Raw genomic sequence first — 15,325 nt, 5'->3', positions numbered from 1 at the left:
GAGAAGCTTGACTATCAATGGTGGCCCTGTTATGTAGATGAAGCTTCCCTCAGAGAGAACAGATGGTAAATGTTTATTTTCAGACTTTTAAAGATGTCAGACTCTCCATCTCTCTGGATCCCAGAAAGAAATAGAAAGGAGAGGTGTGGCTGTCTTAATGGAGATTCTCTAAAGATACAAATTTTCCCCACAAAGACAGATTTGCAAGGCCACTTCAGTTTGCTGACTCTGCAGCGGCCATTTCAAAATATGTCAAAGAAACATATTTTACAGGAAAATATTCTGATTTATTTCAGCCTCATATATTTTGAATTAACTAATTCATTTTTCCTTTAAGTTCCTTATTTTTTCCTGTAAGTTTTTCCATTTTCTTACTTAACTGCTCTTCCATCTTGGCCTAGGGCTTTATAAAGCTTTTGCATCTATCAGACACCTCTCTAACTGCAAAATTACCTCTTTTTTTTTTCATCTAAAACCTTTGTCTCTTTGTGCATGATCTCAGAAGTTAGGAAATAGTTTAAATAGGTTCACACTTAAGCATAGGTTACTATTGAAGTAAAATTATTTTTAGGCTCATCACTGGGAACTTCCTCTGCCTTTTTAGATAAAAGTCACTATATTGGCACCCACTCTCATGCTTTCTTACAGACAAAGAAATAGATTGTTCTTATCCTGCCAAATCTTGACCCCCACACCATCTTGTTTCCTTTGAAAACTCACTCCAAAGAACTTTCCATCCAGGTACTAGTCCCTTAGCTTAAGATGTTTCATCTTAGTTTGTACACACACACACATATTCGCTGTCCAAGACCACCTTAAGGTTTCCCTCAGTCCAACTAAACTTGAGACATATCTCTTTCTGACTATTGGATCCCGACTTCTATTTTTGTAGAGCATTTGACTTAGAAAACTTGCCATTGTAAATCTTTCCTTTCTCCTTTGAGATGTAAATCTTATGTCACACAGAAATGTCTTTTTCAAGGATCTGGGAACCATTTCTTTGAAGTGTAAAAATCAAAAAAGGTAATAACAGGGCCTCTATTTCCCAGTGCCTGGGGGAAAGTAGGAGCCTAATTTAAGGGCCAATTATCAAATGTAGATGCCTTCATCTCATTGACCAACCTCCCCCTAATGCCCTCCAGTGTTTTTCCATTAGCTTACCCAAGTATTTAAAAACTCTCCTGTCTTTTCTTTCAGTGTCTTTCTGTTCAATCTCTCTCCCTTATTGCAATAACCTTGACTCGTTATTGCAAGAGCCTTGAATAAAGTCTTCTTTGCCTATATAACTCTTTAGATGCAGTTTTTCTTTGACAACACACATACATACACACACACACACACACACACACACACACACACACACACAGGTTTTTACTATCTTAAATGGTCTTCTACTTGCTATTCCATTGTTATAGCTGTAATTAGTAGTTAATATTCATGGTCCAACAGTCTGTCATTCCAGTTATTCCTTATTCCACTTCAGTATAGCATCTGTCAACTGCCTGCAATTAATAACAGACAAAAATTTTCTGGTTCTTACTCTTACCTAAAATGATCATCAGACTCAAAATTTAACACTGCTGACAACCTCCTTATGAAATGTTCTCCGCTCTTAATTTTTTTTGTTTTTATGTCATTTTCACAGGGTATTGGACCCTCACATCAGACATGTTGGTAGTTCAGTCTTCAAACATTATTTTTTTTCATAGTCTCTAAATTATCTCTGGGTGATTTCATTTACATCCAGTTGTCATCTACCATATCCCTGTTGTTGATTCTTAAATCTGCCAGTCAACTGGATTTTTCCTCTGAGTCCCAAACACTTATATCACACTCTTCACTGGATACTTATATTTGAGTCTCAGAGGCAATTTAATTCTAGCATGTCTAAAGCTTTACTCATTATTGCCATTTCCCCATATTTTCCAACCTATAACTGGTCTTCTTATAACAATTCAGAATGCAGGCTGCCAACATATAGTCATTTGCCCACAGAAGGCATCAGTCATCCTTGATGTCTGTTTTATCTTCACATCTTGGGACCGATCAGTCATCCAGTCTTACGTAAATTCCTAGCATCTCCAGAATATGAGTGTGTCTCCCATATTCAGTCAAGTCATTTGTTCCAGCCTTACTGTTTTCTACTTGGATTGTTTAATATCTGCCTCACTGATCTTCCTGCCTCTTTTCTTTCTCTGTCTCAAACCATCCTCCAAACAGCACCCAGAATGACCTTTTTAAAACAGGAATTCATCTTTCATTTCCCATACCCTACAGAATAAAATACAATTTCATTATCATGACATACTGAGCCCTCAGATCAATCATTCCTCTTTACTAGGTGTAAGATCTTAGACAAGCCATTGACCATCTCCATTTCCCAATTTCCTCATCTGTAAAATAAAAATAATAGTATTGTCTTCTTTACAGTATTATTATTGAAATAGCTTAGTACAGAACCAGTAACATTGTTGTTGTCATTAATGTAACTGGAATGAAGTTTGTCTAAGAAATTATAATTTAAACTTAGTTAAAACATGTAGTGGATGAGAAAATAGCATCTTGAGACTCTCTGTGCCAGTTTTTACCAAGATTGTGAATAAAATTATTCTCAAGATTGTGAATTGAGATATATTTATGATTTCTTTCTTTTTTTTTTTTATTCTTAAACAGGCTTTTGGAATTCATAGCTCTACTCCACCTGGTGGCATATTAGGCATATTGTAGATGTGCTTTGCAAGGACTAGGAAGCAGAAAGGAGTAGGAAGAGACTGAAATATACTGTTCCTTTATAGTTTTCTCCTCTTTGAATGTGTTCTATTACATTTGTACAGATGGCTGACATTTAGATAATCAAGATGTATTAGGCTGTTGCTTTACAAAGTATGGCCCAAAAAACAAAATCACTGACATCACCTGGGAGATTATTAGAAGTAACTAATTTAAGGTCCCACTTCAAACCTACTGAAATATAATCTGTATTTTAAAAGATTCCAGATATGATTTATACTCATATTAAAATTTGACAAATTCTGCTCTACAGAAATTTCAGCCTTCCTATATTGTATTTTCAGGTAAAGTGAAAATGACAACCTCAACCTCTTTATTAAATATAATCATATTTAGTATTTTGAATTTAAGAGACACTTCCTACAACAGAGACATAAGCTGTCAAACAAATGTAAAGATACTAAGCTTTTGGTAACATGTTTGATTCTCACTATGAACAGTCTGGTCTCATCACTTCTACACAGTTACCAAGGCCTGGGCAAGAACATGTTCCAGAGGCTAATGTCTTTTGTGATGACATATGGAATTATATTTTATATAATGTTTAATTTGCTAGTTTAGACTTTAGAATACACCTCAAAGCTTCTATTTGATAATTTGGCCCATGTGATACAAGATGGTTCTGGAATATATTAGCAATCACTTCCTTCTTCAACTTTGAAAATTATACAAGAATTTTTTTTACAAACAATATATGTCTTTGACGTTTAGTCATCTTATAAATTTGAAAGTCTTTAGAAAGTTCAAGAACAATTTCCAAATATGAAACTGTATGCATACTCTTGAAGTAGTATTCCAAGTGTATGAAAGATGTTTAAAAAACAACAACAAAAAGAAAAAAAAATGCAGCGAATCCTAAACAACAAAAATCTAAAATTGTCATGAAGAATCTTAGGATTTAAGTTAAATGGTATCAATGCCATACATTCATTTAATTTAATTTCTGTGCAATATAATCTCTTTCCACTTTGTGAAATTGAATAGATCTTTCTAAAACAAACAAACAAAACATTTTCACTTGTTGTCTCTCTGGCTAGCATTGTATTTCCACCATCTCTTTCATAGTAAAAATTTTATAAGCCTGTCTCCAACCCTTTAAGCCTATTCATTTCTTAAGCAGATTCAGTCACGTATTGGGCATCCCTAGTTAACGAAGCATGACCAAAGTCATCAGTATTCTATTTGCTGAAGCTAATATTCTTCTTTGCTTTTTTCTTCCTTGACCATTCACCATTTTCTGATACTATTTCTCTTCTATTTTTATTGAAATTCTGTTCTCCCCAATCTTCTAAGAGATTGGACTGTCCTTATACCTATTCTTTTTGTGTATTTTTTCATAACTATTATTATCCATGATACTTCTATTCACTTCCTGTCTTGACCTTCCAGTTCTGTAATTAATTCTGTTTTGGGTTTGCCATTTTCATGCACACAATCTCTTTTAATAGTTTTATCCAATGTTACGATTTCAACTATACTTTTTAAACATAGAATTTGACAGCTTTGTCTCCAATACATGGCCCCATAGCAAACCATAGCTACATTTTCTGGCTAACTACTTGAACACACACTTTCCTAGAACTGTTCTGTTAAAAGCTTTATTTCCAATTTTATCCTTGCCACTGGAAAACAACATCATGCACCACATTAGAAACTTTACAACTTTATAATCCATATTCATTTAACTTCTCAGAGTTATTTCTTCATGGAAGAGTCTTCATTTGCAGATGAAGAAATTTAAGTTCAGAGTTATTAATCAATATCCTTAGAAAACCATCTAAATTGTGACAGACCATTTAAATCAAAGTTCATATTAGGGAATTATTGGAGACTTTCAAAATAGTACAAGCTGAGCTGTAGCTTGAAATATGAAGACGAGTTAGACAATAAAATAATGAAGAAAAAAGAAAACAGTTCTAGGAAGAGGATTAATTCAATATATAGGTGTAAAAGTCCAGTTTATGGTACAACAAAAAATGGGGTATAGTTCGGTATTCATATAGTATAAGCAAGCACAAGAAGTGAACCATCGGGTGCTGACGAGTTGATGGGTGCAGCACGCCAACATGGCACAGGTATACATATGTAACAAACCTGCACGTTATCCACATGTACTCTAGAACTTAAAGTATAATTTAAAAAATAAATAAATAAATAAAAAGAAAGAGGAAAAAGTCTAAAAAAACAAAACAAAACAAAACAAAAAGAAGTGAACCATCAAAATGTGGACAGGAATTTTATCATAAAGGATATTTTATGTCACGACACAAATTGTATTTTGAAAAAGAATGTACTCTATTGAGAGATTTTAAAATTCAGAGTTGTAGGGTAGTATTTTATAATAATATAAACACACGCACATACACAAACACATTCTGGTATCTAGATAGAAGACTGAGTTACATGACTATGAAAGGTTACTAGAGGAAACAAGACTGGAGGCAGGTTACAAGTTCTACCGATATTTATAATAAATAAGTAAAACAATGAAGGTCTAAACTAGGAGGAGAGACACATGGAGAGAAGATAAACTTACAGCTTACATAAAAGTAATAAAATTAGGGAGAAGAACATGTGGAGCTGGCAGAAGTAAAAAAATATTCCTCTGCTTTTGTTTTGATATACTCTAATTTCAGCAGTGAGAAAATAGTAAAAGAAGAAGTTGAGAGCAGGGGTGATTGGACAAAGATTTAGAGCTACTGAGTTGAGATATAGGGATATCATGTTGTATTGCATTTAAGTTTTATTGTGCTTTGCAGATTACTTTTTAAAATATAAATTAGAGGCTTGTGGCAACCTTGCATCAAACAAGTCTAACTGGCATCATTTTTCCAACAGCAGGTGCTCATATTGTGTCTCTGTATCACATTTAGGAAATTTTTGCAATATTTAAACTCTTTCACCATCATTATATTTGCTATTGTGATCTATGATTAGTGTTATTCTATGTGAATATTGTAATTGTTTTGGGGTGCCATGAACTGCACCCTCGTAAGACTGTGAACCTAACTGATAAATGTTTTGTGTGTTCTGACTGTTCCACCAACCAGTCATTCTCCTTTCTCCCTCTCCACAAGCCTCTCTATTCTCCGAGACAGAGCAGTTTCGAAATTAAGCCAATTAATAACCCTGCAATGCCCCTGAAGTGTGTGCTAGCAATGATTAAGCTTAATGATAAAGGCATGTTGAAAGCCAAGATAGGACAAAGCTAGGCCTCTTGTACCCAACAGTTAGCTAAGTTGTGAATGCAAAGGAAAAGTTATTGGAGAAAAGTTATTAACACTCTTTAATACTTTGAAAGCTGGGAGGTGAGAAAGGTATAAAAGAAAAGTCAAAAGTTATGGTTGGTTCATGAGGTTTAAGAAAGGAAGCCAACTCCATAACATAAAAGCTCAAGTTGTAGCAGCAAGTGCTGATGTAGAAGCTGCGGCAAGTCTTCCGGAAGATCTGGCTAAAATCAGTGATGAAGGTAGCTACACTAAACAACAAATTCTCAATGTAAGCAAAACAGCCTTCTATTGGAAGAAGATGCCATCTAGGACTTTCATAGCTAAAAGAGAAGTCAATGTCTTAGTTCAAACTTCAAAGGATAGGCTGATTCTCTTGTTAGGGGCCATTGCAGCTGGTGACTTGAAGTGAAAGCCAATGCTTATTTACCATTCTGAAAATCCTAGAGCCTTTGAGAACTATACAAAATCTTCTCTGCCTGCATTCTAAAAATGGAACAACAAATAGATGATAGCACATCTGTTAACAGCATGGTTTACAGGATAGTTTAAGCCCATTGTTGAGACCTACTGCTCAGAATAAAAGATTCACTTCAAAATATTGCTGTTCATTGGCAATGCTCCTGGTCACCCATGAGCTCTGATGGAGATGTACAAGGAGAATAATGTTGTTTTCATGCTTGATAGTATAACTTCGATTCAGGAGCCCATGGATCATGGAATAATTTGACTTTCAAATCTTATTATTAAGAAATACATTTCCTAAGGCTATGGCTGCTATAGATAGTGATTCCTTGATGAATCTGAGCAAAGCTGATTGAAAACCTTCTGAAAATGATTCACTATTCTAGATTCCATTAGGAACATTCTTGATTCATTAGAGGTCAAAATATCAACATTAATGGAAGTTTGGAAGAAGTCGATTCCAACCCTCCTGGATGACTATCAGAGATTCAATATTTCAGTGGAGAATGTAACTGCAGACGTTGTAGAAATCACAAAATAACTAGGATTTCTGAAATCTCATGATAAAACTTGTAATGAATGAGGAGTGACTTTTATGGATTAGCAAAGAAAGATGTTTCTTGACACTCTCCTGGTGAAGATAATGTGAACATTGTTGAAATTACAACCGAGGATTTAGAATATTATGTAAACTTCACTAATAAAGCAGCAGCAGGTTTTTAGAGGACTGACTCAAAACTTGAAGAAATTTTTACTGTGGATAAAATGCTGTCAGAAAGCATCTCATGCTATAGAGAAATCTTTTGTGGAGGGAAGAGTCAACTGATGTGCCAAATTTCACTCTTTCTTATTTTAATAAATTGCTACAGCCACCCCGACTTTCGTTAAGGTATGTATATTATATTTTATTTTAGACAAAATGCTATTACACACTGAAGAGACTATAGTATATTGTAAAAACTTTTATATACACTGGAAAAAATACATCACTCACTTTATTGAGACATTTACTTTAATGCTGTCTGGAAACAAATTTCCGACATCTCTGAGGTTTGTTGGTCACAGAGGAAAATGCTAACTCAGAAGTGATAAATCTGTAACTCTGATACTAAGAAGCACAATCTAGTTTGGAGATACAGGTTTTAAAATCATTTGCATACAAGTGGTATTGCATTGAAAACTCTGTCAGTCTCACCAAATTATTCTGCCATACAACAAAACTTCTGTTCTCCAACTGCACCATATTCTCTTAGGATTTCTACTAGTGCATATGCTGTGCTGTGAAACCTCCAACTTAGTTCTTCCACATCAAAACTGCTGTGTAGTTATTTCATTTTTATTTCATTTATCTTTCCATATAAACTTGGATATTTCTTTTTTAAAAAAGTACTACAGGAATTTTATTGGTATTGCCTTAAATCTATAGATAAATTTGTGGATGATTGTCCTGTAAACAATATTGAGTCTTTCAAACTGTAAACATGGTATGTATTGCCATTCTTTTTCTTGCTTGATTGAATTGGATAGGATCTCTAGTATGATGATGTATAGCAGTAATGAAAATTGATGTCACTACCTAGTTTCTGATTTTAGAGAAAGCATTCTGCCCTTTACCAATAAGTATGTTGTAATCAGGGCTTTATTTATTCTTCTCCTTGTTTTTCTCCATTTTCTTCTTCCTTTTCATCCTTCTCTTTAAAATTCTCTTCTTGTCCTTTTTGATAGATTACTTTTATCTAGTTGAACAAAACCTGTATACTTAGCATTGAATGAAATCCAACTCCTGACCTCAAGTGATCTGCCTGCCTTGGCCTCCCAAAGTTCTGGGATTACAGGCTTGAGTCACTGTGCCCAGCCCCAAAATATTTTATTTCTAATGGAAATTTAGTATTGGGAGAAATGTACTTGGAGATCAATACTAAAGAAATTATTAGCTATTTTTTCTAAAGCCACCGTCTACAACAATTTCACCAGGGTCAGGTATTTGGAAGGAGTCGCAAGACTTCTCAGGGGGTACTAATGATAGGCTTGAATCAAGGTAATAAATATAGTATAGCAGGAGAAAGAAAGCACAGGCAGGCATCAGGAGCTGAGAGACGTCCCGGCACAGCTCCACAGGATTCTTTCTCGGTTACACAGGACGTACTTTGTCTCTGGAGTATAAACCACTAAGATGAGTGTGAGAAATTTTGGTTTCTCAAGAGCTTGAGCAAGATTTTTCAGTGAGATCTTTTATGCCCCATTGATTATGCAGCAAAGTGGGACTTTGTAACTGGTTAAATCAGGTCTCTGTCATCAATTTACAAGTTAACTCTAAACAAGCTGGCCCTGGGGACGATCTTAGGGTTTTAAACTTGAGGTTATAAATAGCATTTTGTAAATTATTTGATAGCTCATTCTATCCTTATCCTAGACAAAATTCAATACCATGGCATTCTTGATGATAAGCACAGAACTGTCCCTATTAAGCTCTAGGATAATTCTATATTATACACCATCAAAATGTCCTTTCTATTACGTGTGCTTTTATTTAAACTGAGCAAATGCAATCAATGGCTTAATGCTCTATTTGTCTAAGGCATTAATAAGGAAAGTGATATCCTGAGAGACACTAATGAGGAAGATATTCCATTTAGTCAGCAACCTGAAACTTCAAGTGGCATCTAGAACTTAATGAAAAAAGATAGGTGTTTAGCTAAAAGATCTCCATGACTTAATTCAGTAAATAGTCGCATCAGAAGAATTAATACCTGATATTATGGGCAATAGAAATTCACCTATGCAATTAGCTTTTACGGCTTCCTTAACACAATATGAAAATATACTCATGCATTGCTTAAACATGGGGATACATTCTGAGAAATGTGTCATTAGGTGATTTCATCATTGCATGAACATCGCAAAGTGTATTTACACATAGATATTATAGCTTGCTACACACCTATACCATCTGGCATAGCCTAGTGATCCTAGGCTGCAGAACTGTATAGCATGTTACTGTGCTGAATATGGTAGACAATTGTGACATAATGGTAAGTGTTAATGTAGCTAAATATTCCAAACATAAATAAGATACAGTTAAAATATAGTGTAAAAGATGAAAATGGTACACCTGTGTAGGACACTTACCATGAATGGAGCTTACATGACTAGAAGTTGCTCTGGAGTCTGAGTGGTGAGTGAATGTGATGACCTAGGACATTACTTTATACTACTGGAGACTTTATAAACATTGTACAATTAGGCTACACTCCATTTATCTAAAATAAAAATTAACTTTAGCTTACTATGACATTTTAGTTTATAAACTTTTAATTTTTTAAACTTTCTGACTCTTTAATAATAACATCCAGCTTAAAACATAAACATAGTGTCCAGCTGTATCAAAATATTTTTTATTCATATCCTATTTAATAAAATTTTTCTATCTTTACATTTTTACTTTTATTAATTTTTAAACTTTTTTGTTAAAAACAGACAATAAGACATTAGCCTAGGCCTACACGTGGTCAAAATTATGAATATCACTGTCTTTAACCTCCTCATCTTATCCCACTGGAAGGTCTTCAGAGGCAATAACATGCATGAAGCTGCCACCTCATGATAATAATGCCTTCTTCTGGAATGCCTCCAGAAAGACCTGCCTGATGCTGTTTCACAGTTAACTCTTTTATATATATCTATAAGGAGTACATGCTAATGATAAAAGTATAAATAGTAAATATATACACCAGTAATTTAGTCTTGCATTATTATCATCAAGTATTATGTACTGTACATAATAATATGTGCGATACTTTTATATGACTGGCAGTGAAGTAGGTTTGTTTACAACAGCATTACCACAAACACAAGTAACACATTGCACTGTGACATTAAGATGGCTACATCAGTAGGTGATAGGAATTTTTCAGCTCCATTATAATCTTATGGTACCAAGTTCATACGTGGAATCTGCCATTGACCAAAACATGTTACAGAGCACATGACCAAGTGTAATATTATAAGAGTGCGTTTATCATGGAACAGAAAGAAAAAGGTAAAGGAATTAGATGAGCATATTGTAAACTAAAACTAAAAATAAAATCCTAACCCCCTCCCCACCGACTGGATGGACCCCCTCTTGGGCATAAACATCTTTAAAACTGAGTTCCTGCCTATGACAGGACAGGAGGCCCTTCCTTTTCCAGTTTAGACACAACAACTGACCAGCATTCATGTTCAAACAGAGGCCATAACAATGACAGAAGATACTTTTTGTGGCAGTAAGATGCCAAATTATATACAAGACCTGAGACCATGTCCAGGCAAGGGTTAATTCACACACTCCTACACATAAATAAACTATTTTAACTGCTACGAGGCTTTTCCTTTTCTGTAGTAACCAAATAAGCACTGACCTCAAGATAAGCAATATTAAAACAATTACAACTTAAGCAACTCATAGGTGTTAACTGAACCCCTGTTCCACCAGTCATAACTACAGCTATAATTACACAAGAGAGTGATTTCAGTAACTTTCTCCTGATAAGAAGACCTCCAACCACGGACCACTTCTGGCCAGTTTACAGAGGCTGCACACTTATGTGCCTTCATGTCCTGAAAATACCTTCTTGGGCCTATTTGTAATATATCTGAATGTTAAGTCTCCACCCCAAGGTAAACATGGGTCATATGTTACATGCATGTTTGTTCAATATGCATGTGTCAGGACCACCTTCATGAATATTCATAGCCTCTTCTATAACCTGTTGAATATGTATGTTGAACAAACTTTTTCAGTATAAAACTCTTATCCTAACCGCTCCTCCTTTGAAGTGCCTGTCTCTGGTCTTTGCTGGAGGCTATACTTCCCACCTGCAGGATGGCTGCCTTGCAGGCTGTAACCCTTTATGGAAAATAAAGCCTCATCTCCTTTCCCAATTTATTTTTTAAGTTAACAATACACATCTAAAGCAGCTCAAATCCTGGATTATTTCATTGAAATCTGAATAGGGATGTTTGTGACAGAGCCTGCATTTTGCATTTTTAATTCAGTAATGGATGCAGTAGGTGTGCATTGACATAATTGCAAAACAGATATTTAGAGGTAAGAAAACAGTTTTCAAAGGTACAACTAATGCTTCCTTCCTTGCATCGTGGAGAGAATGAGACAGTTCTAAATACTGTTTATCTGAATTTGATATTTAGATAGGTAGAAGAATGAATTTTTAGGCAATTATTATTATTATTATTATTGATGAAAGTCTTGCTCTGTCGTCCAGGTTGGAGTGCAGTGGTGCGATCTCAGCTCAGTGCAACCTCTGCCTCCCAGGTTCAAGGTATTCTCCTGACTCAGCCTCCCAAGTAGCTGGGATTATAGGCACCCACCACCACACCCTGCTAATTTTTGTATTTTTAGTAGAGATGGGGTTTCACTATGTTGGCCAAGCTGGTCTTGAACTCCTGACCTCAGGTGATCTGCCCACCTCAGCCTCCCAAAGTGCTGGGATTACAGGTGTGAGCCATCGAGCCCAGCCTCTTTTTTTTTTTTTAAACTATGATACATTACCATTCCAGTTAATTCACTCTAAGCTTTTTCATGAACAACCCATTTGTTTCAGGGGTGCTTTATATATAATGGCATAGATTACGTTTTGATTTGTGTATTTGAACCCTACTTTATCAGAGGATTATCTTTATTGACTGATTTCTTAATAGACCTTTTTTTTTTTTTTTTTTAACAGCCTTTTTAGGTTCACAGCAAATTGCACACAAAGTACAGAGAGTTCCCATGTATCTCCTCCCACATATGCACTGCCTTCTCCATTACTAATATCCCACAACACAGTGGCACATTTGTTACAACTGGTGAACCTACATTGACATATTATCACCCAAACTTTTATGTTAGAGTTCACTCTTAGTGTTTGTAACATGTTTCTACCATATTTCGACCATTATAGTATCACACTGAATAGTTTGACTGCCAAAAATCCTCTGTGTTCCACCTCTTTATCCCTCTCCTCCCTCTAGCCCCTGGTAACAAATGATTCCTTTTTTTTTTTTTTTTTTTTTTGAGATGGCGTCTCGCTTTGTTGCCCAGACTGGAGTGCAGTGGCACGATCTCGCTCACTGCAAGCTCCGCCTCCCAGGTTCATACCATTCTCTTGCTTCAGTTTCCCTAGTAGCTGGGACTACAGGCACCTGCCACCATGACCGGCTCATTTTTTTGTATTTTTAGTAGAGACAGGGTTTCACCCTGTTAGCCAGGATGGTCTCAATCTCCTGACCTCGTGATCCCCCGCCTCAGCCTCCCAAAGTGCTGGGATTACAGGCGTGAGCCACCGTACCTGGCCCAATGATCCTTTTACCGTCTTCCTAGTTTTGCCTTTTCCAGAATATCATAAAGTTTTAATCATACAGTATGTAGCATTTTCAAATTGCCTTCTAATACAGTTTAGATACCTGTCCCCTCCAAATCTCATATTAAAATGTGATCCCTAATGTTAAAGGGATCCTGGTGGGAGGTGTTTGGGTCATGGGGGCAGATCCCTCGTGAATGGCTTGCTGCCCTCCCTGCAGTAGTGAGTTCATGGGAGATCTCGTTATTTAAGAGGCTGGCATCTCTCTCGTCCTCGTTTCTTGCTCCATCTCTTGCCATCCAACACACTTACTCCCATTTCACCTGTCACCACAAGTAAAAGCTTCGCGAAATCCTGAGCAGAGGCAGATGCTGGCGCCATGCTTCTTGTACAGTCTGCGCAACTGCTAGTCAAATAAACTTTTCTTCATAAATTACCCAGTTTCAGGTATTCCTTTTAGCCATGTACAATGGACTAATACGCTTTCTTTCACTTGGTAATACACATTTAAGTTTAATCCATCTTTTCATTGCTTGATAGCCATTTGTTTTTAATGCTGAATAATATTCCATTGTTTTGATGTACCCTAATTTATTTATCTATTCACCTACTGAAAGGCATTTAGTTCCTAACATGTTTTAGCAATTACAAATAAAGCCTCTATAAATATCTTTGTGTGTTTTTTCGTGTGTGGACGTACGTTTTCAACTTATTTAGGCAAATAGGAAGAAATTCAATTGCTGGATGATATGATAAGAAGATACTTAGTTCCAGAAGAAACTGCCAAACTTTCTTCCAAAGTGGCTGTGCCTATTTAAATTTCCATTAGTAATGAATGAGAGTGCATGGTTCTCCACATCCCTGCCAACATTTTGTGTTGTCAGTGTTCCGAATATTGGCCATTGTAATAGGTGTGTGATGATATCTCATATTGTTTTAACTTGCATTTTCCTAGTAACGTACAATGTGGAGCATCATACCATATGCTTATTTGTCATCTGTATATCTTCTTTGATGAGGTGTCTGTTCAGATCTTTTTGCCCATTTTTAATTGAGTTGTTAGTTTTCTTAGTATTGAGTTTTAAGGGTTCTGTCTATTTTTGATAACAGTCTTTTATCAGATATCTTTTGCAAATATTTCCTGTGGAAATTACATTTTGTTTCACAAAGTTTATTTTTCCATGCCTATCTTATTTTTGACCCCCATGATTTCTTTTTAGCTTCAAAAAAAAGCAATTTTTACATAAAAGGACACAATAAAACGTACTTTTGTGAGGATGTATTATATATCAACTGTTTGACATATTTGCTTTAGTTTCCATGACATTCTTACAAAAAATACATTTGTAAAATTACACATTTCCTAAATTAATATTCTAATACATTATTTGGCAATAAATGATATAGCATCTTTTGACTGTCATGACAGATTTCACGTATACACCTACTGAAGATCATTTTGGCAAATTTAGTTACTTTTTTAGGATAAAACTGTAATTTCATTACTCTTCTACTGCTTGAAAGCTATATTTAAATATAGTAATATAAACATGGTTTATTTAGTGACAAATTTAGAGATTGAATATTATCAAAAGTATATGCCTACTCTGACATACAACATATGCCCAATGTTAAAACTCAATGACATCATATTCTTTAGAATCTATAGTGTTCTTATCTCTAATAGTGTTTTGAAAATTGATATCCTTGTTAGCTTGAATCCTCCAAGAAGCTGACATCAAGACAGGATTAACAAATTCTATGTTGAAATGGAATGATTTATAATTTCAATAATATTTAGCAGATGGAGTCTTAACAGTAATTCATTGACAACAATGTTATTTGAATTTATTTTGAAGTTAAGGCTTATATTCTTAGAGAACTTTGTTTCTTCCAGTGACCAATAAGCATTTATGTCATCCTCTCATAGTTATTGTACCCATGCAGATGCCAGCTCCTACAGAAGATAGTCACACTTTACTTCATAACAAACAGCAGGACTTCCTTCACAGAATGTAGACAATTTGTCATAAATACAAACCTGCCAAGACATCATCAAGAAAGAATCTACACTGACTCTAATCCATCTCTTATGGATCAATGACCACTGTAGTAACACCCCTTCCTCTCATTTATATTCCAGTCTAGTGCAATCCTTTAAATGATTTGGTCTTTCTTGCCCTGTATCCAATTCCTACTTCCTCATCTCCTGGCTAAATCTTTCTTTATGTCTTTCAGAATTCCTACTGGAAATATTTTTTGAAGTTCTCTTTCCTCTCCATCTCTGAATTTTACTTCCACCTCTGAAATGCAAATGATGACCGTCTTACACCATTTACCTGTGTTGCTTCAAGTGCATTCTTTCACATCATATGTACATCAAGGTCTAGATCCCAAAGTCATTCTAATTACATTACTTATCTACCCCATACTTCACTGAGACTCCAGGTTATAAAATTATATTTGTCTTCTTATTTCTGATACATAGTTTCTTGCCAT

The sequence above is a fragment of the Macaca mulatta genome, chromosome 7 (assembly GCF_049350105.2).
Source record: "Macaca mulatta isolate MMU2019108-1 chromosome 7, T2T-MMU8v2.0, whole genome shotgun sequence".
Classification (NCBI taxonomy): domain Eukaryota; kingdom Metazoa; phylum Chordata; class Mammalia; order Primates; family Cercopithecidae; genus Macaca; species Macaca mulatta.
The sequence above is the reverse complement of the archived record's forward strand: the minus strand, read 5'-3'. Positions refer to the sequence as shown.